The 26,731-nt window shown below is 36.8% G+C and overlaps 1 long non-coding RNA gene across 2 annotated transcripts; it reads right to left on the reverse strand.

Moving 5' to 3' along the window:
- Positions 1 to 7,093: 7,093 nt before the first annotated feature.
- On the reverse strand, positions 7,094 to 10,381 carry LOC129291229 (uncharacterized). 2 transcript variants are annotated; one of them, XR_008588652.1, is made up of 3 exons: positions 10,161 to 10,381; positions 7,406 to 9,480; positions 7,094 to 7,307 (listed from the first exon to the last, which is right to left on the reverse strand). It is a non-coding gene; the product is annotated as an uncharacterized LOC129291229 (long non-coding RNA). The 2 variants fall into 2 exon arrangements; XR_008588653.1 differs by having other exon boundaries at positions 7,402 to 9,480.
- Positions 10,382 to 26,731: the final 16,350 nt, after the last annotated feature.

Raw genomic sequence — 26,731 nt, forward strand, 5'->3', positions numbered from 1 at the left:
TTATTATAATCTTTATATATATATATATAACAATCCATTGATTGAAAAAAATATCTTATTGTTTAAACTAAAATATAAAATTTTGTCAACTTTTGCTAAAAAAAAAAGTCTAAAATATTCCATTATTGATAAAGATAAAAGCCTACACAAACTTGGCTTTAATATCATAGGAGTAGGTTAACTTTATGCCGTGACAATCCTAGATACCTAAGAATCACATTTTATGTTTGTTACCTCTTAACAACTATAACCCTGCGGGCCCTAGCCACAGGACATCTTGGGGATAAGAGCCTATATTTTGACACTGCCTCATATAGTGAGAACTCTTCATAAATCTAGCTGGCTCTTCAGGGCGAGGACTTATAACCATAGTAGCTCTGATACCATAGAGGTAGGACTCATGTGTACCTAGTTCTAGAAATCATTATATCTTAGTGTCTCAGAATATATTGATCCAGATAAATTCTAATGATTAATTTTAAAACTCATCAATTATACAAATTTATTTAATAAAATATATGGACAAATGTTTAAATGATTAAAACTATAGGGAATGAGTTATTAGAGTCAAAATTCAAGAATTAAATTTTGATCAAGTTAAAATTATAAGGATCGAGTTATAATAAATCAAAATTTAAAAATTAAATTACAACTAAATCAAAATTAAAAAAGAAACAAAGTTGAGCTGTTTGCCAACGATAGTTCTCTCCGGCCGAGTGGGCATGAAATTCTAATTATTTGTATTTTATTAGTTGGGTTAAACATATAATTAAAAAAAAGGCATTTGAACTTCTACCCCATTATTTTCAATAAATAAAATTAAGATAGATTTAATCAAAGGATGTGTTCAAAACCCTAGATTGTTTCAAAATTCCTCGAGATTTAAGATATATTTGCATTGCTGGTTATTACCTTACTCAACATTAGCAATAACAATGAACTGTACGAATTTGCCTACCCTATATGCCTAGCTTCAATGATATCTATATATATAAATAGAACCATAATTCCTGATCATATTTTATTCTATTTTATATATGTATATAAGTAGAATTATAAACATCTAATGATGATACGTGTCCCTAATTATATTATATTTTATTTATTTTTTTAATTTTTAAAAATAGATAAAACTACTTTACTATCAAATATCTCCACATTATCTCAATTTTCTAAAAGAGCAAAACCACATGCAACATCTAATGAAGACATGTGTTCCTAATTTCATTTTGCTCTATTTTTTAATATATATATATATATATATATATAAGTAGAACTGCAAGCAACATCTAATGACAACGCGTGTCCCTGATTATATTATATTTTATTTATTTTTTTTAATTTTTAATTTCTAAAAATAGATAAAAACTACCTTACCTTCAAATATCTTGTCATGATCTCAACTTCATAAAATAGTATAACTACAAGCAGAATCTAATGAAGACATGTGTTCCTAACTTTGTTGTGCTTTATTTATTTTTTTTAATTTAAAATTTTTAAAATAGATAAAAAATTTCTTATCTCCAAACATCTCCTCATTATCTCAACTTATTTTCATTTACATATTCATAATTTTAAAATTATAATTTTAAATAATAAATAAAATTTGAAATTCTAATTTTAAAGTTAATCAAAAAAATTATCCAACCTTTTTATTAACTTATTTATTCACACTTTCAAGTTTCTAATTTAAAAATAATAAGGAAATTATGCATTGCTTCTAATATTGCCATTGATTCTAATTTGCTTTGTTTATTTTTCACTCATCTTTAAATATTTTCTCATTATCTCAACTTCCTAAAAAAAAAACCACAAGTAACATCTAATGAAGACATGTGCCCTTAACTTTGTTTTAATTTATTTATTTTTAAATTTTAATTTTTAAAATAGATAAAACTATTTATCTCCAAACATCTCTCCATTATCTCAACTTCCTATTTATATATTCATAATTTCAAAATTATAATTTCAAATAATAAATAAAATTAAAAATGATAATTTTAAAATTAATGAAAAAATTATCCCAACTTTTCATTAATTTATTTATTTACACTTCAAAGTTTCTAATTTAAAAATAATAAGAAAATTATGTACTACAAGTAGCATCTAACAGTTCCATTGATTCTAATTTGCTTTGTTTATTTTTAAATTTTAAAAAATAAAAAACTACATCACCTTTCAAATATTTTTATATTATTTCAACTGCTCATTACCTTATTTATTTATAATTCAAATTTTTAATTCAAAAATAACAAGAAAATTATGCACCACAAGCAGTATTTGATGACAATGACACATATCCTTGATTCTATTTTTCTTTATTTATTTTTTAATTTTTTTAAAAAATAAATAAAACTACCTTATCCCAAATATCTCCCCACTATTATTTTTAATTTAAAATTAATAAATAAAATTCATGTTTTTGATTGTATAAAAAATGAAATTTAAAATTTTAATTTAAAACTAATAAGTAAAATATTTGTATCCAATTTCTAAAAAATATTTTTTAAAAAAGAAAGTGAAAAATTTGGAAGAGTGAAAAATTGAAATTTGACTTGAGGGTTTTCTAGTAACCCACCTCACATTTTCACCCCTGCTATATTTGCTCTATTTTTCCCACCTCCCTGTAATTCAAATTTAAAGTTAAACTTTAAAACTCCTAAAACTTTTTTTCCATTATAACTTTTATGCTTAGCTTTCTTCTTCTCTTTTTCTAGAGTGTTCACTCACATTCACATAAATTTTTGCAAAATTTGCAAAATTATCATCTCATTAGTGTCTAATCAAAGACTTAAGGAGAGTTGTTTTTGATTGATTCGACAATGACAAAGAATAATCCAAATGAAAGTCCTACAATAAAAGCTTTAGATCTACTTAAACCTTGATAGTTAGCTCTATTCTTCTATTCAGTAATATCTTATCTCTTATTCATTATAACCAAGTCATTTTTATTAAATACATTATAAAATTTTTCTCCTTTGTGTATTTTTATGGTTGAATTATTGTAATTATTGGTAAAGATAAAAGTCTATATAAACCTGGCTCTGATACCACATAGGTGAGTTAGCTTTATGCCATGACAACCCTAAATACCTCAAAACTACTTTTTACATTTGTTGCCTCTCAACGACTATAACCCTTTGGGCCCTATCCACGAGACATCATAAAGATAAGAGCTTGTATTTCATCACTACCTCATATAGTGAAAATTCTTTATAGATTTAGCTGCCTCTTCAAGGCGAGGACTTATAACCATAGTAACTCTAATATCACAAGGGTAGGACTCATGCGTGCCTAGTCTCAAAGATCCTTGTGTCTTAGTATCTCAAGGTATATCGATCCAGGTAAATTCTAACAGTTAATTTTAAAACTCATCGATTATACATATTTAATTAATAATACCTTAATTGTTAATTTATTATTCACAGCAATATTCATATATGCCACAGTTTTTTAAACACTGAAACAATATTTTTGACATAATTTGTCATAATTTCAAAGTTCAATATTTTACCTCTTTTATTTTGGGACAAGATTTGATCTTACAATAGTATTATGTACCCAGTCAAGTAGAAAATCTAACCAGAGAAATCTAATGAGATAGAGGGGACAGGGAATTATCGTTGATATCTAAAAGGTAGAAAATATTTATCCTTTAATTATTATAGTTTTTAACTATCTATTAATAATTACTAATATTGATTTTGAATTTCTCAAAAAAAATAAATATATTGACATAAATACTTTCTCCTCTACGAAAGTAAAAATCTTAAAATATATGGGTGCAACCCAACTTTTCATCAAGCTACTAGTTTGAGTTCATATTTTTTTAACCCCCAAAAATTGTTATATTTATATTTTTGGATTAAATTTAAACTTTTGCTTCTACATTAATGTTAAGATTCATATTTATTTATTTTAAATTTAAGAAAATTTTAATTTCCAATTTATTACATAAATATATAATATAGACCATATCTATTGATCTACTTGTTTAAGTCCATACTTTTTAATCCCAGAAAATTCCAATATTTATATCTTTGAATTAAATTTAAACTTTAAAATATATGCTCATATTTTGAAATTAAGATTTATATTATTTATTTTGAATGTTAGAACATTTTAATTCACACTTTTTAACATAAATTTATAATATAATAATGGCAAACCAACTTTGTTAAGAATTAAACAAATAGATATATGACCTTTGGCCCAAAAAAAAAAATATGACTATGATCTTGAACCCAATCAAAAAATTAAAGAAATGATCAACTTTTTCATTAATAGATCTATTGGGCCAGAGCCCATAAGAACCAGATCAGCTCATTTGCCTGCGCCACTAATGAGGAATGATTGTAAAGGATTTTCCCGTGGGATTCCTCGAGCATTACGAAATGTTGGTGAATGATATTATAATATTATTACTTTCTTAGTGTCTACCCTCTTTAGGTGTATTGAAAAATCTCGTAAAAATGTGCACGCAGCTATCTACGCTCACTCATTTTTTTGAACCAAATAGCAATATAATGTAATTTATTTAGCTGTTAGGCTTCTAGTACATTTTTGAGATTTTGTGAAGGCAACCAAGTCAAAGCGAAAAAGCGTGCAGTCAAAACACATGCTAAAAATTAGGTTGAGTTATTGTGTTTAGACCCGAACAAACCTGAATAGTCATGTCAATTGGACCATTGCTCGGAGAAGAAAGTGATCTAGACCAATCATTTGAATCATTTTGGCAATTGACCCGGGTTAGATAGTTTTCATTTGGCCAGTTCTTGAAAACCTTGAAAAAAACTAGAAAGCTAGGATGATTGGACTGTTTTGACCCTTTTCTTTTTCTTTTTTACTCTTATTTTAATAATAAATTTTTTATTCAAATCGAAAATATCAATTTCAACTTACTTCTAAGTTATTATAGAAAAATCTTGAATGCATAATTTACGTATTGGCATTATATCAATACAAGACCATAGAAAAATAAAAAATCATTTATTTTAAAGAACAAATAAAATAAATAATATATATATATATATATAAAAAAAATAGAAAATTAAAATTTAATGTTATAAATGAATAACTCTCTCAGTGGGAATGATATTGTTAATATCTTTAATGTGTTATATATATATATATATATATGTATGTATGTATGTATGTATGTATGTATGTATGTATGTATGTATGTATGTATGTATGCATGCATGCATGCATGTAAAATTATTTTTTATTTAATTATTATGCCATTGATTCAACTACCGGTCTAACCTCTTAATAAGAACAATGGCCCATTAATTTTTTTTGGTTCATTGTCCGATTCAGTATTTAAAACATTAGGTTGAGTAGTAAGAAATTTGGGTGGTGCAACATTTTGGAAGAAAACAATTAGTTGACCAAAAACAATTATTGAAAATGACCTAAAAATTTTAAGAAACTTAATTGATATTAAAAATATAATTGATATATAAAAATATAAGTTATTTATAAATTTATGAAAAATTAATTTGAGCTGTTAATATTTAAAAAATAATTTATTAGTTTTGGATTAATATTTATAAATAATAATATTGAAATTCTTAAATAGTAAAATATTTAATATCATAACAATATTTATTAAATTTTATTTTAAAAAAATTTAAGATACTTAGAACTCTTAAAAAAAGAGTTCAACAATAAATTAGTATCAAATAACATTATTAAAGTCCTATTTGTCGCTAAGCATGGGCCTCACTTACATGGTATATTAGCAGAAAACAATAAAGTTAATGAGTGACTAGTGAAAGAAATTTTTTACTAAAAATGATTAAGAAAAAATTATCTCACTTATCAATAAAGAGTGCCCAAAGGCTTCTTGAAAAAAAGCTAAGAAGTAAAAATGAACATTAACTCTTAAAATAATTATTATATAATTTATAGCCTTTTAAATATCAATATTTTCACTACTTAAATACTCGTTTTGAATATACAGTTTCATAAGTAACAAACTTTTTTTTTGTAATATAATTAACAACTCATTTAGTACGTGATAAACATGCATATAATAAAAAATATATCATGAATCATCACTTAATAGCGTTATAAGAATTTTGTTTTGGATATTAAGACAAAAGTTAATAAAATAAGAAATATAAGAAAATATTACAAAGCTAAAACATTACAATACAATACAAGAAAATATTACAAAGCTAAAACATTACCATACAATCAAGAAGAGAAACTAAATACAGCGTTATAAGATTTTAATGAAATGCTATGAATAACAATTCGTAGAACAACAAATCCATATATATACTAAAAAATAACAACTTAGCTCTTAACAGTTATGGGTTAAGGCTTAAAATACAATTTACTGTAAGCATATGAATAATATCGCCTTGATAGCTTAAATGGCTTCCCTCATTTTGCAATGGGATGTACTATTTTCATTTTTGAAATTGATTCAAATTCACATTCCCTCCTTTTTAAATCATTAAATATGCGCTTTGCCTTTTTAATATAGTGTCATCTATATTTTTTCTACTTTCTATTTATTATTAAATATACTTTTTATTAAACATTTTTTCTTCTTTCTTCACCAACATTTCAAGTTGATTATTGAAGCTTCTATTTCCAATGATGAGATCTAAGATATTTAAAATTAATTTTAACAGTGCAGATTTAAAATTTTTAACCTATAATTTTTATTAGAGTGACTGTTATAAATTATCTTTATTTTAAATTATGTACTTATTAAAATAACAATTTATTAAAAATATAAAATTTTATCAATTCTCGACGATCTAAATTGTGATGAGCATTGACACTGGATCTTCTATCTCCCTCATCTTTGAGCAATCGCTGCTAATAATAAAACTTTTGGCAAAAGTCGAGAAAAAAATATTAAATACCTTTTGCTAAAGCTTTGGCAATGCCCTGTTACAGCCACCAAAGGTCAAGACAAATAATTCCCTTGTGTGGCTACATGTCGCTGCTAGCTTTTAGCCGCGACAAGAAATCGAACCAAAAAAAAAAAAAATCCTTTTAACTAATAATTTCATATTTAATTTCCTGTACATATATAGTATAATAGCAACAGACAGGCTCTAACAACCAATAATACAGCAACAAAAATAAGAACCTAGAACAACAATACAAGAATCCACAACAACAATCATCCAGTTCAACAATACAAGAATACATAAGCAATTCAACAATATATATAAGAGAGGAAAAACAATATAACAACTAAATTATTAGGAACTAGCAACGCTACTACATACATCATTGGTTGGAGTTGGATTTGGAGCTGGAGTTTGTGCTCGAGGCTGTCCCTACAGAGAAAAAAACAAATGGATTATAATTTACCTTGTGAATAATTAATTAAACTCTAAACAATAAACTGGGTAATTTCAAATTAATAATTACTGACTGAAATGAAGCCATGATGGCAGCCACTTCATCCTGAATCCTTGGCGAAAAACGCTGTTCCAATTGCTCGCACTTTTGTTGAAGTCTCCTATCAAAATCTGCCTTCATATGCTGTTGTATTTTTTCCATCTCAAAAGATTGAGATTGAGTCCTTTTTTTCATAGGATGCATTCCGTACTTTTTACCTCTAGCATACCCTGACCTTTTACCAAGAACTTGGCTTAAAATCTTGTTTGAGGTCAGATGGCAATCACTATTTGAGTCTTGTTGCAGCACAAGATCCTTGGGTCCAGCCACGATGTTGGAAGTCCCACATGGAACTCCATTGGCATCACATACTTCCACCACAATGTTGGAAGTCCCACATTCCCTCTTCACTCTTCTCTACCCATACATATCCCACACTTTGCAACTATCCAAAAAACCCCTCTTTAAAAGATCAAATCTTATGTCATTTCACGATTTAAACATAAGAGTTCCTACACCCCTTGCAAGGATAACGTATTAAGTCTTTCACTCCATTTTGGCTAAATGCCCATTGCAAGAAACTATCTATTCCTCTTATATACCTGATATTGGCTCTATCCTTAATATCTATCCAACTTTTATCCATTACATTCCCCGCATGCATACAAGATAAAATGGATAAACCAAATAAAAGAACATATAAGAGATTTCCAAGGAGATATTGGTAAAAGCTCTGCGGAAGTCCAGTATGAAAATAGCAGCATCACAAAAGGGTAAGCACCTTAGGAAAGTCTTTTTTATTTTAGGGGGAGGGGGGGGGGAGTTTCTTAACATTATCAATAATTTAGAATCTGTTAAAAATCAAAATTTCTTCCAAGGACTATATACAGTGTACTACTTTTGGAATAGAGATAAAAACAGGTCTCATTTTCACTTCTACGGTATTACAATGTGATCAGAATTTTTAATTTTTAATTCCATAAAGGCTAGCTTAGGTGGTACGGGAGGGATCTAGGCAATGGTACAGGGTTCAAAGCTTCTGAATGTTTTTTTTTTTTTTTTAAAAAAAGGATATACTCTATGGCTCCAAAATCTGCACTGAAGAGTAATATACTAAGAGCAAAGTAAAAATATACAACATACTGCCACTTCTTCCGTAGGAAAATGTTTTGACACCCCACTCATCAGAGCATAATTAATTATGACAGATTCTGTAAGGGGGTATGGCCAGTTGAAATACGACATTAACACAATCATAGGAAAACCTAACACTATTTACATATATGGAATGAAAAGTTTATCCATAAGTACAAATGGACTGTGCAAGGCAAGGAAATTTGAACAAGGAATAAAAATGATCTTCAAGTAACGAGACGTTTGATATTTAAGGACAGAAAGTTGCTTGCAGCAAGACCAAAAAGAAAGTTCATTTTGTATTTGCTGAAACCTCATTTGATTCCATAAGGATTGTTAAATATAATAAATCATCAACACATTTTGCAGGTCAAGAATAGCCCAAATAGAAACCAAAAGAAAAAAAAAAATCAGATTAGTTCTTTAAGCAAACGCATTTAGTCAAATGATCAGAGATCTTAGTTTTCAAAATTCTCACTCCTGCTCATACAAAATCAATAGGGTGAGCAAGAAGACAGTATTACGTCAAGAACATTATGGAAACACTTCAGCCAACGTCCTAAGTGATGACAATAGTCATTTTGACCATTTCCACCAAAATTAAGATAAGAATTTGCATCTGATTTTCCTCAGATAGTTCAAGTTACGCAGATAAGACATGATATTTCTAAATTAGAATTGTACTTGAACCTCACTGCTGTTAATTATATTACTATTAATGGGACCAGAATAATCATACCATATTGACAGCTCATAACTACCAGCTCCTTTCTCTCCTCTTAAACCACAAAATGATACTCAAGTAGCTCAACCCAATAACTGAACGATCCACCCCGTTTGACTACCCTTACCATCAATCAACTAAAACTTTTATCGAAAAAATAATTAAAATCAATAACAAGGGATAATAATGACCAACTAATTTTACAAAAAACTTAGCACCTTTCCAAAATTCCAATCACATAGTATTTGTTTCTGCATAAAAGAAGAAAATTTATAAGAGGAAATTACTCAAAGTAGTACAGAAAGAGAACATGGAGATGAGAATAATGCATTAAAAATTATACCTGTGGAAGGATAAAAATTACAGTAAATACAGAAATATATCAAGATAACAAAGCTAAAGAGAAAAATAAATACAATCTAAAGGATTGTTGGTACCAAAATAACTCAAATCTTTTGCTCTTCAAGCCTAGACAACTCGTGCTTCTCTTTTGCTCCTATCATCATTATCAACCTTATTCAACTTTCCCGAATAAAAAATCACTCAAATCTTTTCCACGGCCCAATTTCAGAACAGAGTACGCTCACTGAAATGGAGCTACTTAGTGGAGAAGAATTGAAAGCCAAATCTTTTTTAATATACCAAGTGCATTACCTTTCAGCCATAAAATATTACAAGGGATTGGAAAGGGACAGACCAGAAACGAGCAACAATGAGGGATTTCGTTTGGGGTATTATTAAAATGGTTTAACTGACCAGAAAAATGGTGGTCCAGTTCTAAAATACAGCAGCAGGGTAAAATACATACAGCGGAGACTTTAAATATGCGAAGCCTTGAACTAACAAGCTCGAGCTCTAGAGTGAATAACAGTACATTGACCAAGAAAAATCAAGCTAATTCTAACTGTCAAGCAAAGCATTAAACACAGACCTAAATAGGAAAGCAAGCCGTGAAAGTGAGCGCGCAAGTCCTGAACTGGGTCGACGGAGATTTATATCTCAGAGATTATTTTGCTTCTTCTCCACTCGAAGTCGCGTATCAATTACAGGGTTGGTCCGATTTTGCCTGCTGGTCCATCAATTTCTACCCTCAGAAATATCGAAGTCGCGTATCAATTCCTATTAATTGAACAAGAGAGGGACGGAGGGAGCGGTGAGGAAGGGGAATGCCTCAATGGAGGGAAGCAATTTTTAAGTTTTTAAAGATTTATAAATAAAATAATTATTTATTTGCCACCAATATATATATATATATATATATAGTTCAGCTTTAGCGTCCTTTTAGTGTAAAATGAAGGCAACTATTTATATTTAAAAAAGTATAAAAATATTAAAAGTAATATATATTTTATTAATTATTAGTTAGTATTTTATGTATCTATACAACTAACTTAAAATTAAAAAGTATTGTTTATATTAGCAATTAATAGGCTAAAGTAAAGTAAATATTTAAGGAAAAATGACAAAAAAAATTCCTTTAAATTATATAAATGATGACTTTGTCCCACAAAATGGCATAATTTTCTTGGAGTCCCATAAATTTTTTTTGTCATTATGAAATTAAAAAAAATAACCAAATTACCGTCAAATAAAACAAAAATTTTTAGAATTGTAAATGACTATTGAATTGTTGTAACTTTAGAAACAAAAATTGTTAATATAGGAACAAAAGTTGTGAATGAAAAGTTATGAATTTTCAACACTTGATGTATATCAAAACTTGTATATGCGGAGTTGCGAATAACTATTAAATTATTGTGAATTTAGAAATAAAAGTTGTTAATATAGGAATAAAAGTTACAAATAAAAAGTTGTAAATTTTTAACATCTAATGTATATCAAGACTTGCAGATACAAAGTTGCGAATGACTATTGAATTATTGCAAATTTAAAAAAAAAATTGTTAATATAAAAACAAAAGTTGTGAATTTTGTTAATATGAATAAAGGGCAAAAATATTATTTTCTATAATTTTCTAATGACATAAACATCGCTTAAGACTCCAAAAAAATCATACCATTTTGTGGGGCCAATATGTCATTTACATAATTTAAATAGATTTTTTTCTCATTTTTCCATTATTTAATCCTTTAAATTTATATAAAATTTCATTTTAATCCTTTAATTTTATAAATTTTTTTAAAGTTGTTTAACCCTAATATGGTTAATATTATCAATAAAAAATTCATATATTAAAATTTTAAATATTGATAAAATATTTTTAAATGTCGATATATTAAGTTTAATTTTTTTTAAAAAATAACAATGATTAGGTCAAAAAATAATAATGTAAAACTAACGGTATTATGGTCAGAGAACTAAAAAAATATTTTATAAAAATAAAAAATTAAATTAAAAATTTATATAAAATTAGAAGTTTAAATATATGGTATCAATCGGTCCTCTCTTTCCTTTTGGTGGTATAGCCGCATGTGTAGATTACCCTTATTCTTCATCTTCTCTACCCTTCGGTTGCTTAGGGCGCCCTGAGGGATTCGCCTCTAAGGGAATAGTTATTGATCACATAGCTTGGGTACTAGAAGTTGCTGATCATATCATTCGGGCAGAACCTGGGTCCCTTAGTATTATGTATAGCGCAGCTCCCTCAAAGTTTCTTTTGCTAGTTTTGTTCCGATCGATGAAGGAAACTCGGTAGCGCGCGGATTCGTTTTCCTATTTCACTGGGATCGGTCCTAAGGCGCGTGCTTCAATATTGTCTTGATTGGCAGTCGCTCTTCTGTATTTTGAATCTTCAGAGAGACCCTTAGAGTTCTGTCCTGAATGGGAGGGTTGTTGAGTCAAGTCAAGAAGAAGAAAAAGAAAGTCCCACAAAGGAATCTTGGACAATGGGCACAAGTCTTTATTAAAGAATTAGTATCTCCATTATAATTAGCATTTCTATCAGCTCTGCTCTTTTGTCTCCTGAATATCATCTCGAGACCCAAACAACGAGATCCGGATTGGAACTAACGCATATTGATTCAAAGCTTATGGCCCTTCAATACAACCCCCCTGTGTATAAAACCGTAAGTGAGTGGTGCGAGTCTACAAAGAAGACTTTCCATCTTCCTTCTTTGGCGCTGCTGGAGATGCCCCACAAGGCCTTCTTTCTCAAGATTGAATTATTCGCAGTGAACAAAGCAACATTTATTAATCCATTTTAGTAGGTGGCGGTGTACACTAGGTATCAACAAAGGATGCTTTCTCTCACCCAGCCCTTTGGAGGTGTTAACTCTTCGCCTTCGGCTTTCTATTGAATGATCCATCTGGTGTGCTATTTATACTCCATCAGTGAGGGCTTCTCCCTTTTCAATCTACATGGCATACGTACACGAATGAATATTCAAACTCATCGACTCGGCTCAAAGCATATGATCAAAGCTCTAGTGGTGCACATAGCAATATCAGAATAGAATTCTCGTCGGCCTGACCGGCAGTAATAGCGAACTAACACTGTTCTAATAGAAAGGGGGAGTCCCTCTTTGTGGTAGATAACAAAACCGAACACAAAATGAAGCTTTCAGTCTTGCAAAGCATCTGGGCGAGCCCCTCCCCCCAGAAACAGCCAGCGAATTGATAACTGAACAAGAGGAAGTAGAGCGTCTCATGACTCTATATGCTGTACCACATACTAAGACCTAAAGCCGTTCTTAATAGAAGTCCCCAGGAGCTGGTTCCTTGAAAACTCTTCCCTTGACTTCTATACGAACTAGTCAATATTTCACTTCTTTTTCTTCGCCTCTATCAATTCCTTCGTCGAGAAAGAAAGCAATAAACGCTCGGGTGGAAGAGGAATTTAGTACCAAAAGCAAGCCGGTTCAGCCCCCCTACTAAGCATACATTTATTAACAGATCCGATAACAGCGATTCTCCGTCTCTGACCAGGAGGTATCACATCTACAGATATTAGCCCCAAATGCTAGCTCGCATTATTCATAGTAAGTCGCTACATCATGCTTTTAAGGAAGCTATTCGGGCTTAGCCCGCCTCCTATTTATCAATTCTTTCCGTTTGATGGGCGTGCTCTTGTTTCTAGGTTTGGATGTTCTTTAAGGGTCTACTAGATTACGTCAATACATGAATCTCATCTTTCCAATCTCTTTATTCTTTACCCGCTCATTCCTCTGACTTTATGCCTTCTATTCGGCTCCTACCCTACCAAGTCCGACCGGGGGTTAACCTTTCGTTATCAACTGCTTTCTTACTTCAAAATGTTGTATCATGGGCTTGACTTTGACATCGCTCCTGCAACAGCAATTATGATAGGCATTTCACCACCTGAAGGAAAGAAGAAAGGCCGGCTTCCCTATTATACGAGGATTGATTCCCAGACACGCCTGGAACTACTAGACGAAAGACTAAGAAGAAAGCAAAGTCAACCTAAATTTAAGGCTTCGGGGCTGAGTTACACCTCTCTCTCTTCTCTCTCCCTGGAACTGATAAGAAGGAAATCAATTCAACAATTCTATGAGCAGTGGTATGGCAAAGAGTCGGAATAGGACGTAGCACTAGGCTAAGGCAAGCACAGAAGGGAAGCAAGAAACTGAACTCAATGCTGGGGCGGATTCAGAAACCAGGCTGCCTCTGCCGTCAACCTTGGCATCACCCTCTTCACCGGCTTCTTTTGGGGACTCTCTTCACATCAATGCATCTTCAGAGAATGAGGAATCTCTTTCTGCGGAGTCGGGGAATTCCCCCCGGGACTCCGATCACGAGAAGAACGAAAGCGTCCAGTGATTCTCCACATGATGTCTAGAAAACGCTTTCGTCGCCCCTATACCTTTGGTCGGTTGAGGAAGTAACCCCTTTCGAAGGTAGGAAAGAAATCATTCTCTTAACCCGATCTTGCGGTAAGCGGATTCCCTGGGTCGACTTCTTCTTGCAACTGATCCAGCATCTGATCTAGCGATCCCTGTTTGTTGAAACTATTCTAGCTGCTGTGCTACGGTTACCCGACAACCCTCAATTTGAGCTTCAAAATACGCTGTTTTGTGAAAAGTATCCATTTCTATGTCCCTCTTAGAGCTAAAATCTCAAGTAAGCCAAAAACACGGGGTTTCTTAAACTTTGGAGATGGAAATAGATAGGACACATTGCGACTGAAGGCGTTAGGTGGAGCTAAGGTTTTGAAAGGAATGATATGCCAGTAGTCTTGCCCTCGGGGTATTGCCCGTTCTCTCCTCCTCCCCCTATCTAAGAGCATTTGCATTCTCAGAATATTTCCTTGTCTCATCCTTATTTCAGTAAAATTCTGAAAGTGAGAGTTCTTTCATCTAATCGGTGAACGTACTCTTCCGTCCTTTCCCTCAACTAAGCCTATCAACTCTATTCAATCAGTTAACACTGTAGCTCCATGCTGTCGCCCAATCAGTTGACACTTCATTTCATGCTGAACCTTTCAGTCATACCTACCTTCTTTCTATTCTCATCCCGATCAGACCTCGAACTTCCCCTTCATTTTAACAAAGAAGCAAAGAAAGCTTGACTTAGGGGCCTTTTTTGATTAGTAGGGGGAAAAAGTGAAGTGCCTAGTCTAACAAATATCTCTTTTGTATTGGCCCTCTACTTTCGATACCGAAAAAGCAAGCCGAGCAGAGAAGGTAGCTAGTGAAGTACTGGGCACGGTAGTTAGCGGCTTTGGTTTCGTCGTAGAATCTACTCTTTCAAGCACCGAAGTCAAATCGCTTTGTCTTGCTCGTTTGTTTCTTCTCGCATGACTGCTTGGAATGGAGCTACAGGGCTGAGGGGAGCTATAGACGGTGTAACCGATCAATTGAACGAAAGCTTTGACTAGGCATGAAGGGGGAAGCGAGCAAACTCCCCTTTCATTATAGACCCAAAAGAAGCAAGCGTAGCGGACAGTTGCTTGCGATCCGAGAATGACTTATAAAGAAAGTTGAGAGGAACCAGATCAGATTGTTAGACCGAAGCCACCAGGCATTGACGGAATGATGGCCGGGATGTTTCCAATGCGTTCTACACGGGCCTTTCTTCCCAAGAAGTCTCAACAAAAGAGACAAGATTCCCTCTCAAAGAGAAGTATGCTTGAAGTTTGATTCTCTGAAAAGGCTTTTTGTGGCTGCCTCAAATCTATAACAAAAAGGGAAGAGGCATGACTAGTTGGGATTGTCAGTGAACGGCTCGCGCAGGTAAGATATAAATACAATACGCGCAGGTACGAAAGCCACTCGCCCCTATCGAATAAAGTAAGGAGAGGAGCGCGCAGGAGATGGTGATAAAGTTTCTTCCTCTCTTTATCGCTCTCCCGATAGGGATTTAGAATGAAAGTACCAAGGAAGGACTGTAACAGCAATAAAGAGCTATCTTGTAACTAGCACCCCGACCTTTCCTATCTTCTAGACTATTAGTAGCTTAACTCCCGATAGGGAACTGAGACTGAGATCAGATCAAGTAACTCTTCTTATCGTTACAGTGAGCGAAGGTTTTTTATTACATTACTAAGAGGTATCGAATGATCAAATCTTAAATAAGTATAGTTACCTGTAAAGCTTAGGCTTGCCATCCTCTTGCTTTGCTCTTCTTGCTCTTGTTTGCTCCTTGTCAATTCTTTCTTACTCGATGGGGAAGAAGGATACGATTTGACTTTACTTACAGGAACTAAAAAGTAGAATGAGACACTACAGCTAAATCAGATAAAGAATAGTGTAGGAACTACAGCTTTTTCATCCCTTTGATTGACTTGATCTACGGGCTAAGCAGCTCGAGCAAATATTAGAAGAGAAATTCTTACTTCCTTACTTCCCCTATCTCTATAAGGCCCTAGGGCTTAGGGAGAAATTCCATAATCAGGATTTCTCGGAGCCAGGGTTTAGTGATCACTTACGCAATTTGAATTGGATTAGCTAATGAGCTAACTTCCGTTCCGAACCTTATCTCCTAGAGTACAGTCTCGGTCCCTTGCTCCATACTTTGAGATGCATCCCGATTTCATTCCGATGCACATGTTTTATCTGTTTGACTCAGAAGCACGAATCGCACATTTCAGTCTCCGGTAAAAGAGATTCATACCTCTCAAAGATCCATTACTATATGATAGAGTTACGAAAAAACATTTAATTTAGGGAAAAAACCTTGCCCTTTTCTTTTGAGAACCTTTTCCTTTTAGGATAAATCCCTTAGTTGGTCTAGCTCCTCTTCCTAAGCACGGCTTTCCCGCTTTCCATTCCGGATTTTCATTTCTAGTGGAGTTCCTTAGAATTGATGTTGCCGGAGCGCTTAGTGTAAGAAGGGCCATGCGATCCGCTATTCAATTACCTTTGTTCCTCGTCGTTCTTTCCCGGCGGTAGTAGTCCGAGAGGATCGAATCTTGGATTTAGCCCTCCTGTACCAATGACCGTCGAGGCTATCAAGGTTTTAGAAAATCCTTTTTTTTGGTTAAGGCAGACGGATTCAACAGGGATAATGAAGGCGCTGTTGTTATGACTGAATCGGGCAATTCGCCCCTCTACCATTTATCCCACTAACCGATAGGGCAATGGACCAGGAGATTGGAACAACTCAATGCTCAAGTCAATTTCCCGATTAGAAGGCTAGCAGACTCTGAGGGCCGGCTTGCAACGAATCGAAGACTCATCACGGACGTCAGACAATAGGCGATTTCACCTTACCACAATAAAGACGAAGATACAAAAGGGTTAGGGCTGATCTGCGGAGGACTATAGTAGTACGGGAAAGGCTCGGTTAGAGCCTAGAATGGCTGAATTTCTTCTATTACATAAATTTTGCTCTTATCTATCCCCTATCCTTAATATCAGGGCTCCTGGGTAAGGCTCCCCACCAAGATCAGATCCCCCCACAGTTCAGAAAAAAATCATTACGAAGTTAAGCCCCGAGGACGACTCCCATACAATTCTTGCGAGAGCTGGAGAAGCCTCGTCTATGGGTAAAGCCCCAGAACTCTCGCTTATAGCTTATATGGGAGGGAATAGAACCCTAACTTATATTGGAGTTCATATCACTACAAAAACAAGAAGTGAGTCAGTCCGGTCGGTCTTTCCAATTTCTGCTACCGATAGCAGAAGTTTCTAGTTTCTACTCGCTTACGTCACAAAATCCCTTCTTTTCTTAATGTAGTTCAGTTTGAGCTATATCAATAGAATTTAGGGCCTTCCCTTCTAGCAAGAGAACTCCATAGCGTAAAGCATAAATAGATAGAATCGAACTTACGTAAACTCTCCTTCTCTCTTTCCTCCCCTGCTACGTGGCCTATTGGGGCATGAACGCTACGCTACTATACTAAGAAAAGAATACCATCCCTTCGGCTCGGTAAGTAAACGTGCACGTAGGCTTTTTTTTGGTTATGAGACTCCACGGCATTTTGCCGCCTATTCTCTGCTTTCATCTCCTTGTATTAACCAGCCCGATCACTTCCCCAATCTACACGCCTTGATCGCGAACAGGTGAGCAGCCTTGTTCTCTCTTTCGTGGTCAAAGCAAAGCTAGTCTTGTCGGATGATTTACTCGATGTTAGAAGGTGATTTATTTCCTCCGCTGCTCGATGAGAACACCCTGCGAGCTCTGCTCTATATCACCCTTATCGATTCGTTGGCCCCATTTGGATGAGTCACAGCACTCTCCACTGAGAAAAGAGAAATCAGTCTATAGTCTGTGCTCCGCTCCGGTACAAGAAAGAAGAAAGAGGGACGGACTGGAGTAAGGATAAGATTGGCGAGTTAGCGCACCTAGCTAGTAAAGGCATTCATTTCGGAGTTCTTTCCCAAAAGTCAATCAAGGAATAGAAGAAGAAGCATCAGCAGACGAGCCTGCTGTCTTTTCGGTAACAGTCTTCCCAATCCAAGCTGGAACATAGCTGCTCAGATTGATTGTGCTCCTTGAACTTGAAGCCCGCCTAAGCTTTAGCTAAAGTCAAGTAGGGACCCCCCAGAGGAGGGTAACTCTTCTCTTCCAAGAAGTGACCTTAAAAGCAATAGGGGAGCAGCTCCGCCCCCAGAATGGAACCCCACAAGTGAGTCCGCCATATCCAATCCAAGTGGCTAGTATGCGCTCTTTTTTGGACATTTCAACAAACTACACGGACTGCTAAGGTTCGGTCGAGATACCCCTATATATCTCTAACTTGCTTCTTTGTTCGAGCTGCTATCGCCTATCGCGCCCCTCACTTCTTTTTCGCTAGCTCCCCTACTTCGCCCTTATTAGTATAAGGCTTCAGTCGGTACTAAATCTGTGTCCTGTCCCTTTGGTCCCCCTCGTTTAAAGCCTTCCTTAAGTAGTTAAGAATAGGTAATACCCTAATAGAGTCGAAATCTGTTTCAATGTGCTTATGTAATTATGTGCTAAATCATAAGATAGAGATGGTGATGAGATGAAACCAGAGATGAAACCGGGGATCCCACCGGAGATTCCACCGGAGCTATATCAAGTGTTATATTGTCCCGTGATTGGATATTGTAGCTTGTCTCCCTTATTGCGGCGGGATACAGATAATTAGTTAGGGCCAGCAGTCTTCACTCCAGCGAGTTAGCGTACCGGCTTTCGCCTTTACTTTATACGATAATAGGGCTTGTTTGCCTATACCTGATAGAGTCCATCTTGTCTTGAAGTGAAGAAAGAGAATGAGGAAAGCAATAAAGGCTGCGAGAGTGAGCCCTGCTCTGCTATTGAATCACTGGGATTGTCTTGCTTTCTAAAAAGCACACCCTATTATCATCGGAATAAGAATCTGAAGTTGGCTCGTAACGTAAGGTGGGCTCGAAACGAAGGAGGGCCCGAACTCGTAGGTTGGGTCAAAAGGGTTCGGTTCGATATCAAGGTATGGTACCATTTGATGGGATAAAATTATCATACTAAGGCGAAGTTCCCCACCGGACACGAGCGAACCCAAACCACTCCTCTTTCTTATCCTAAAAGTGAGTGAAGCGACCCATCCGACGAAATAGGGATTGAAAGAATCGAATGCGTACCTAAGACTCAAAAGGCTTCGGCTTCGGGTCAGGGCGAGGCAAGGGGATAAGGTGCTGGGCGAAAGCCCCGACTCTAGAAAAGCCGTTGCGCGTTAGAAAGAAGCAACGGGCTACTAATAGCAATAGCAATAGCAATAGCTCGTACGGGATAGGGCCCAGGATAGGGGACTGGTTACGGGAACGGGTAATAGGGCAAGCACCGGACTGAGACGGTCTAAGAGGACTGGTTTATAGGAGCTCGTAAGGTGGGCTTGAAAGACTGGCTGAGTGAGGGCGTAGAATAGAAGGCGGCAGACAAGGTCGTAGAGTTCGTCCCCGGAGCCAGGGGAGGGGGAAGGGTGAGCGAGCCCTTGGGCTAACTAATAGCACCTGGCCCAGCTTTCTCTTTCGGATCTTGAATGGGAGTGGTATTTGCAAAGCCTGCCAGTTTATTAGGTTAGGAAACAAGCAGCCAATGGAGTCAGAGAACCTCAGATAATGTTGTGTACGATATTCTGACTAAGCACTAGAGCGAGAGATGCTTCCGAAGCTGAGCCTTTTAGTGCGGACGACATCGTAGAAGAAGACGGCGTCCTTTCTCTTAAGTGATCACCCTCAAAGGACATAAGGGCGGATGGGACGGAGTTGATTAAGTAGTGCGTGACTATGGATTAAGAACTTCACTACTAACTACCTGTAGTACAAATGATGGACAGAAGAGAAGGGCCGCGGAAAAGGTTGGCTCGACACTCGAGGGTTGGCTTGGAAGAAGGTTCGCGTCGGCTCGAAGGTATCACTCTATAAAGGTTTGCTCGCCGCAAGAAGGAGAAGCCCCGCCTCGCACTAAATAAAATACATCCTAATCCCCGAGGAAAAGAAAAAGAAGAAGAGGCATAAGCCGATCCAGAGCCAGTTCCGGTTGGCATAGACAGAAATTAGATTATTATAAGAATTTATCCTCCCTTTTAAAAAAGGAGCAATTTCATCGACAGGGGACTTTATCTTTCTAGTACCAACATGATATTCTTTCTTACTTCACTGAACTTATTATTCTTCTCTTTGTAAGCTCTTTACTTTTACTATAAGAATCAGAATATAAGATATCCGGTAGTTGCCCCATTATCTGTTAGTTGCCCCATTCATTATCCGATGGATGGGTCCGAAAGTCTATCTCTTCTGACACTTCTTTGTTCGAGCCGAACTACTTTCGAGCCACAGCCTACTTTCTACCTTTCTTTCGAGCTAATTAGAGCAGAGCCTACCTTTAGTGCTCCTCTATACCTATAAGGCCTTCCATTCCCATCAGGAGAATCCAAATCCTTTTTATTGAATTTCGGGACCGACCCTAGCCGCCTAGGCCTTCTTTGTTGTTTTATACCCGAGCGAGGATTGAACTACATTAACAAAATTCGAAGGTGAGGACCCGAACTCATTTCTTTCTTCTCCTGAAAGCGAGTGAAATGACCCATCGGACGTCGGGACGCGAGCGATCTACTGCCGCCCGCCCTTCGGTCTCTTCCCCCCTATCCCGTTAAAGGCGCGTTTCCTCATTTGGACTCCAGTCTGGGTATATTATGGATTATTTATGCTAAGGTTGGGTACGGACTGCAAGGAAGGGATATGGCAAGGTGCGGATCAATGGTATATGGTTCGACTGCTACTGACGGGAGAAAATTAGAATATTAAAGCAAGCGAAGCTACGACCCACCCGAAATGGGGGCGCAGATATGAAGTAATCCGTTGACGAAATAGATCGTAGGCCCCAGACAGAGGTTAAGGCCTGCCTAAGTGAAATTCCCCACCATCTAATGGGACCTTAGAATCGAATCGTCGGTTCCAATCTCAAACTAGGGAATGGATTTTCTAAAGACGGGACGGACATATCTAAGATCAGCTGATGCAATAGAGCATCTCAGTTGCGACAGTATCTATTGAGTCTATATACCCAGATCTAGCGCTGAAGACCGGGCTGGCAAGGCTGGCTAAGAAGTCTCGAATTCCCCCTATCGACTTAAGGGCGAAAGCTGGTGCTTCTTTCCCTAACTAAAGCTATCGGTCGATAAAACTCTCCTTATCATTGCTTTATCTAATAGTGCTTGGGCTAAGGAACGTAGGAGCAAGCACTAAGCGTCTTCAATCCGTAGGCTATTAGTCACGAGAATCCAAAATTCCGTAATAAAACTCTTCTTTCAAATGGGCCTCTCCTTTCACTGCTTCTAGCTCAATAAAACTAGCGTAAATAGACTCGACGAACTTCGCTTCCGGAACCTCTCCTTCTGTCTTTCCTCCCCGATCCGTGGCCGAAAACAATAATTAGTAAAAGGTCTCGCTCTCGTAGGTAGAGCGGTAGGAAAAGGGATCGAAATAAGCCCTAAGTAAAGGCGAAAGCCGGTGCAGAAAAGGGAGGGGCTAGGTGGTCTCGAACGAAGATGGGTTCAGAGCGGAGGCTGGCAACAAGGTTGGCTAACAAGAAGAAGAGAAGGTCCGCTGAGGCCTGGGAAAAAGGGAGAAGTAGGGACGCGGGGTCCCCGCGGTCCCCTCTATCTACTTCCTATGGTACAACCTAAGAGTAAGAGAGTCTCCAAATATCGTCTTAGAGCTAACCTATAAACTAGTCTTAGAGGAGTTTTCTTAGAAAAATGCCCCTAGGAGGTCATAGAAGAAGTCAGTCGGTCCATCCAGGTCCAGAGGGCGCATCGACCTTGGTTGGGGCTTGGTTGAGAAGTTTTGAGGAAATGAAGATGTATTGTTGGAATTGGAACTGATACCATCTTCTCTTCATCTTCGGGCGAAGCCAGTGAAGCTAGCGTGAATCAGAAAAGTCAAATATAAGAATCTAATCTAATAATGCTAGTCACACACGGTACACATTTATTTTCCTTTTGAAAAGCTTGCTCGAGCTCGTAGTAAAGCTCTTTATTTTATCCTACCGCTTTGCAATCGTTGCTATCCAAGCATCCTCCTATCCATCCCTATTTATTCTCAAGAAATGATGAGTCACCACCCTTTAGCGCCCCTTTAGAGTTAGAGTGAGTTAAGCTCCTGGTCGATAACTCGATAACTTCGTACTTGGTAAAATTGTGAATTCTTTTAAAGTAAAGTATTCGAATTCGGATTATGGGGCCAGTTAGAGAATAATAAGAATTCCTGAAGTTCAGAAATAGTCTCGAGCAGCTCTTCCTTGCTCTTGTTCTAGCTCCTTGGACTTATCTGCTTTATAGCAGCTAGTCCCCTTTTCCTTACTTTACTAAGGGGGGTCACATGACTCGCGGACGAGGGAAAAAAGTGTGATTTATTGGACCCGGGCATATTTATATCTCCATCTCCGAAGAGAAGAGCTTGCCCTATTGGAAATGTGGATCGATATTTCTACTCTTACTTCGAGACCGCAGCAGACCCCTTAGCCTAGCCTAGCAGACCTCTGAACCCTAGCACTAGTACGAGACTGAAGCGCAGGACCCCAAGCCAACCAAACCACCTTTGCCAGGCCACTCTCTAGAGCAAATTCTAGCCAATTTAGAGACTATTTCCGATCCCAAGCCTACAGATTCGAAACCTCCTTCTTCTGCGAATGTGGATTTGCTTTCTTGTGCAGCTGATCCAGCAAAACCTCACTCCTCTCCTTACTTTATTCGATAGGGGCGAGCAAGCTATTCTTCTTTGGCCTCTCGTTGAAAAGCAAAACTTATCTAGAGTAGAAGGCATATCTTGGATCGACTAAGCCGGAAAGGAGTCAGTATTTACTTTCACGACTATCAAGCCAGGAATGAGCTGAGATATCAGAGTTTCAATTAAATGAAGGATGTGATCCCGTAATAAGTGTTGGAGGGAAAGAAAGCATTCTTAGAAGGAGTGAAGCTCGGAACTGTGAGTTGAACTCTTGCCCGGGGATGCTCCCAATCGTTAATCCTCGGATGTGATCCAAAGGGATAACCAACCTCAACCGAATAAGCCGAAACCGTAGAAGAAGAAAGGGCAGAAAGAGAAACTGCTAGATCAGATGTTCCAGTTGTCGAGGAAAGCTTCTTCTTTACTTTAGAGGGGAGGGAAACTCTCTTTTCTTCGCTTCTTTAATAGGTGTCTTAGCAGAAAGCTGAATTGATTGTGATTGACGTAGCTTCTTTCCTCAATTAACTTCTTTCTTACGAGATTACATCACATCTCTTTCGACTCTCTTCACTCCCTTCACCTCCTTTCACAGAGGGGAAAGTCTGACTCTTCCTGTCGAGGCAGAAGCCTTTCCTTTCGTGTCTTTTATCAAGCAAGGGAGGACTGACAAAAGAACCTCAACAGACTCGGGATCAGGATCTGATGCAACTCTATGTCGAGCGACTTTATCCCCTGGTCAAGTGACCCATTACGTTAGAAGGCCTCTCGCTCCTGGCTTTTCTTTATGGATAGATCTTGACTTTTGTGAAAGAAGCCCACATCCCCACTCTTCTTTCCCCCTCCCTTCAAAGGGAGGGCCTCGCCGTCTAAGGTAAGGCTACATTATCTTTATTCTTACATCCCCTAGCCCTATGTGCTGAGGCAAAGTTAAGGATACCATGAGGTACGACCAATCCTATTGAATCGTCTCAAGCGGACCCTACCGATGGAGGAAAGACTGTAGTTCCTGCTTCACCAGTTCTTCGATGTCCTTGAAAATGATAAATAAGAAGTCAAAAGAGCAGCAAGAGGGATAATAAATAGAAAGCGGAAGCAGTGCTAAAATAGGATGAGAGCTTGTCTTAGCAAGTGGTATTTTCGACGATATTTTGAAAGAGAAGTCTCATTCGGAGTGTGCCCGAAAACTCTTCGCGAAGTACCAATGCTTGGCTTGGCGCTTCGTAATCAATATACAATAGTTGACCATCACGTATGGGTGAACCATTTCTTCAAGGGTGAAATTGAGAGACAGGCCCCACAGCCTAATAGAGCCAAGAAGAAAGGTATGTCAGAGACGGCCAACTTCCATCACAAGTCCAGTGGCAAAATATGCTGGAGAAGAAAAAGTCCTTGCCTTGCTGCTGGTTACTGAAGCCCGACTCCGCTCCGGAATTCTCAAGTGAGACGACTTAGCCGCATTCTTGGCTCTCTGGTTGAGCCGCTTTGTCCTTCCGAACAACCGCAGCAACGTCATTCGCCCGGAAACATTCGTCATGGCCGGGTTCTTGGTGCAGGGAAAGAGAGTAGCCATAGCTCCGGCCTTGCCAACATTTATTAAAATGTAAAAAAGTCAAGGGAGCCAATAATCTGTGAAGAACTTAGTGCTTGTTTTGATTCTTTAAGACAATCTTATATGGAGGATCTCTAGCCCGAGGATTGATGTATTCAAAAGACATCCCTAGCCTAAGAGCCTGTACTACTCACAACCAGCTTAATTATAGCCGTTGCTAGTATAACACTAGAGATGTATAGCGCTATTTTACTACTATCTTTATATACTGGATTAGCAATGGCAGATTCTTTAGTTGCTAGTTCCTCAAGGACTTCTCGTGCCTCCCTATTCCCATCGCCTTTTTTTGTTTAAGGGCTGCTCGCTTCGACAATCTGATCCCCCATACTAGACGCAGAATACATACTTGACGTACTAGACGTAGAATCCATAGTGACCTGCATTGCTTTTAATAACTTCATATTTTCAATGAGTCTTTCAAGACAGCTCTGTATTTCATAGGTAGAGGTTTGGTTCCAAAGAAGATATCCTATCAATATTGGAGGAAGGAATTGGTTTAAAATACCACATAGATGTAAATTGAATAATTCACCCCTGCTCATTTTACCTAGGCTAACCTTTCTTTCGTTAGGTGAAAACTACTTTTTTAGCTTTGGCCTACTAAAGGCGAAAGCCCATCTTAATAAGGCATCGATTCCAGCAACCTTAGCAACAGAGAATAATCATACAACCTTCTAGCTACTCTTGCAGCATAAAATGAGAGGGATTTCATTGTGAAGAGATGCTACATATTAAATATTTAATACCCCCGGTCCTCAAACGAGAGTTTTTCCAATATTTTGAAATATCACCTTTTCTATTTAGATACTAATTGAACCTATGTGATTTTTGATGATACTAAATGTCCTTAGATAAAGTGATAAAGTAGCAGATTGCCCAGAAGAGAGGCGAATTCATCGACATCCCTTGTCCTCGTTGGAAGCTATTAGTTAATAGGTTGCCCGTTATTCGTGGCTTTTAGCCGCTTTTGCTTTTATCGCTTTGCTATCTCACGAATTGGATTTGAACCAATATCTCCGGGCTACTTTCCTTTTAATAGATCGTGAGTGGGTCTGTCGTCCTCCTCATTATAGTCCTCCTAAAATCAATAGCATTTCGTCGGAATACATCCTGTCTTTTCACCTTAGTAGTCCTATGCATAGTCAGTACGATAGCCCCAATCATGGCTACTAATAAAATAAGACTAGGAAGCAAAAACCAGACGAAATAGTGGGTATAAAGTAAATTGCCCAATGTTTCCAAATTAGTCCAACTTCATACCTTTCCGGCATAAACCGTATATCTCAGAGAGGTCGTATTTCTTTAGGTTGGTAGTAATGGAATGGTTTCATTATCTAAAATGAAGAACATTTCCCACCAAAGGATCAGTCCAATAATACCACTCACTGGTAAATAGCGCAATACTTCTTCGTGAATCTCCGCTATTTTAATATGGAACATCATAACAACGAATAGGAATGAAATGGCTATAGCTCCTATATGAACCACTGGGAAGATCATAGGGAAGAAGTCGAGACCTAATAAAAGAAGTAAACCTGAAGTGTCACGAAAGACTGGGATGGGAAACAAAACGAAATGTACCGGATTTTTAGCACGTGCTACCATCAAACTAGAGACCAAAGCAGGGCTCGACAAAACAGAAAGTATCATGGTACCCTTAGTCTAAAAAAAACAGCCCTCCCTGAAATGGAACTCTCATGCTAGTTCTTGCTCCAGCATAAAAGTTGATCTATTTATTACGACCTGTGCGGTTGTTGACCAACGAACTATGTGGGAGAAAGAAAGATGCACAAACTGGAAAGAACTCATTTCTCAAGAGAAATATACCTAGACCGACCTGCTAATTCCATAAAGACCTAGCGAAGAGACTTTACTGAATGACTTGATCGATCGTACTAGATAGATAGTCTCAGATAGACAACCTTTCATACGCAATTCCTTGATGCCAATCTCGCACTTGACACGCAAAGCAATAAACAGCAGTCTATCTTCACAGAGAAAGAGAAGGAGAAAAGAAGCGAGAGACCATAGGGAAAGTTTTGTTAGTAACTCGAATGATAAGGAGAACAGTGAAGCTTACTTATAGTTAGACCCTCACGGCACACTTTTGACTTAAACCCTTCTCTAGTTTCAATGAAAAATACCTAACTACACACTTTCTATATCTCAATTTAACACTCAATCGCTTTTTGATCTTAATCTCATAAGTAAGCAAGCTACCTTATCAATCAGCCTAAGCTACCTTGCTACATCTCTATACCAAGGATTATCGTTCGTTCCCACGTGGAAGGCTGTGCCTTCATGTTCATGGTACTCCAGAGTTTAGCAGACAAGTCGGAATTCGGTGATAGACTAGCTAAAGCG

Source organism: Prosopis cineraria, unplaced genomic scaffold (assembly GCF_029017545.1).
Source record: "Prosopis cineraria cultivar Desert tree isolate PC_DT_omini unplaced genomic scaffold, ASM2901754v1 PC13, whole genome shotgun sequence".
Taxonomy (NCBI): domain Eukaryota; kingdom Viridiplantae; phylum Streptophyta; class Magnoliopsida; order Fabales; family Fabaceae; genus Prosopis; species Prosopis cineraria.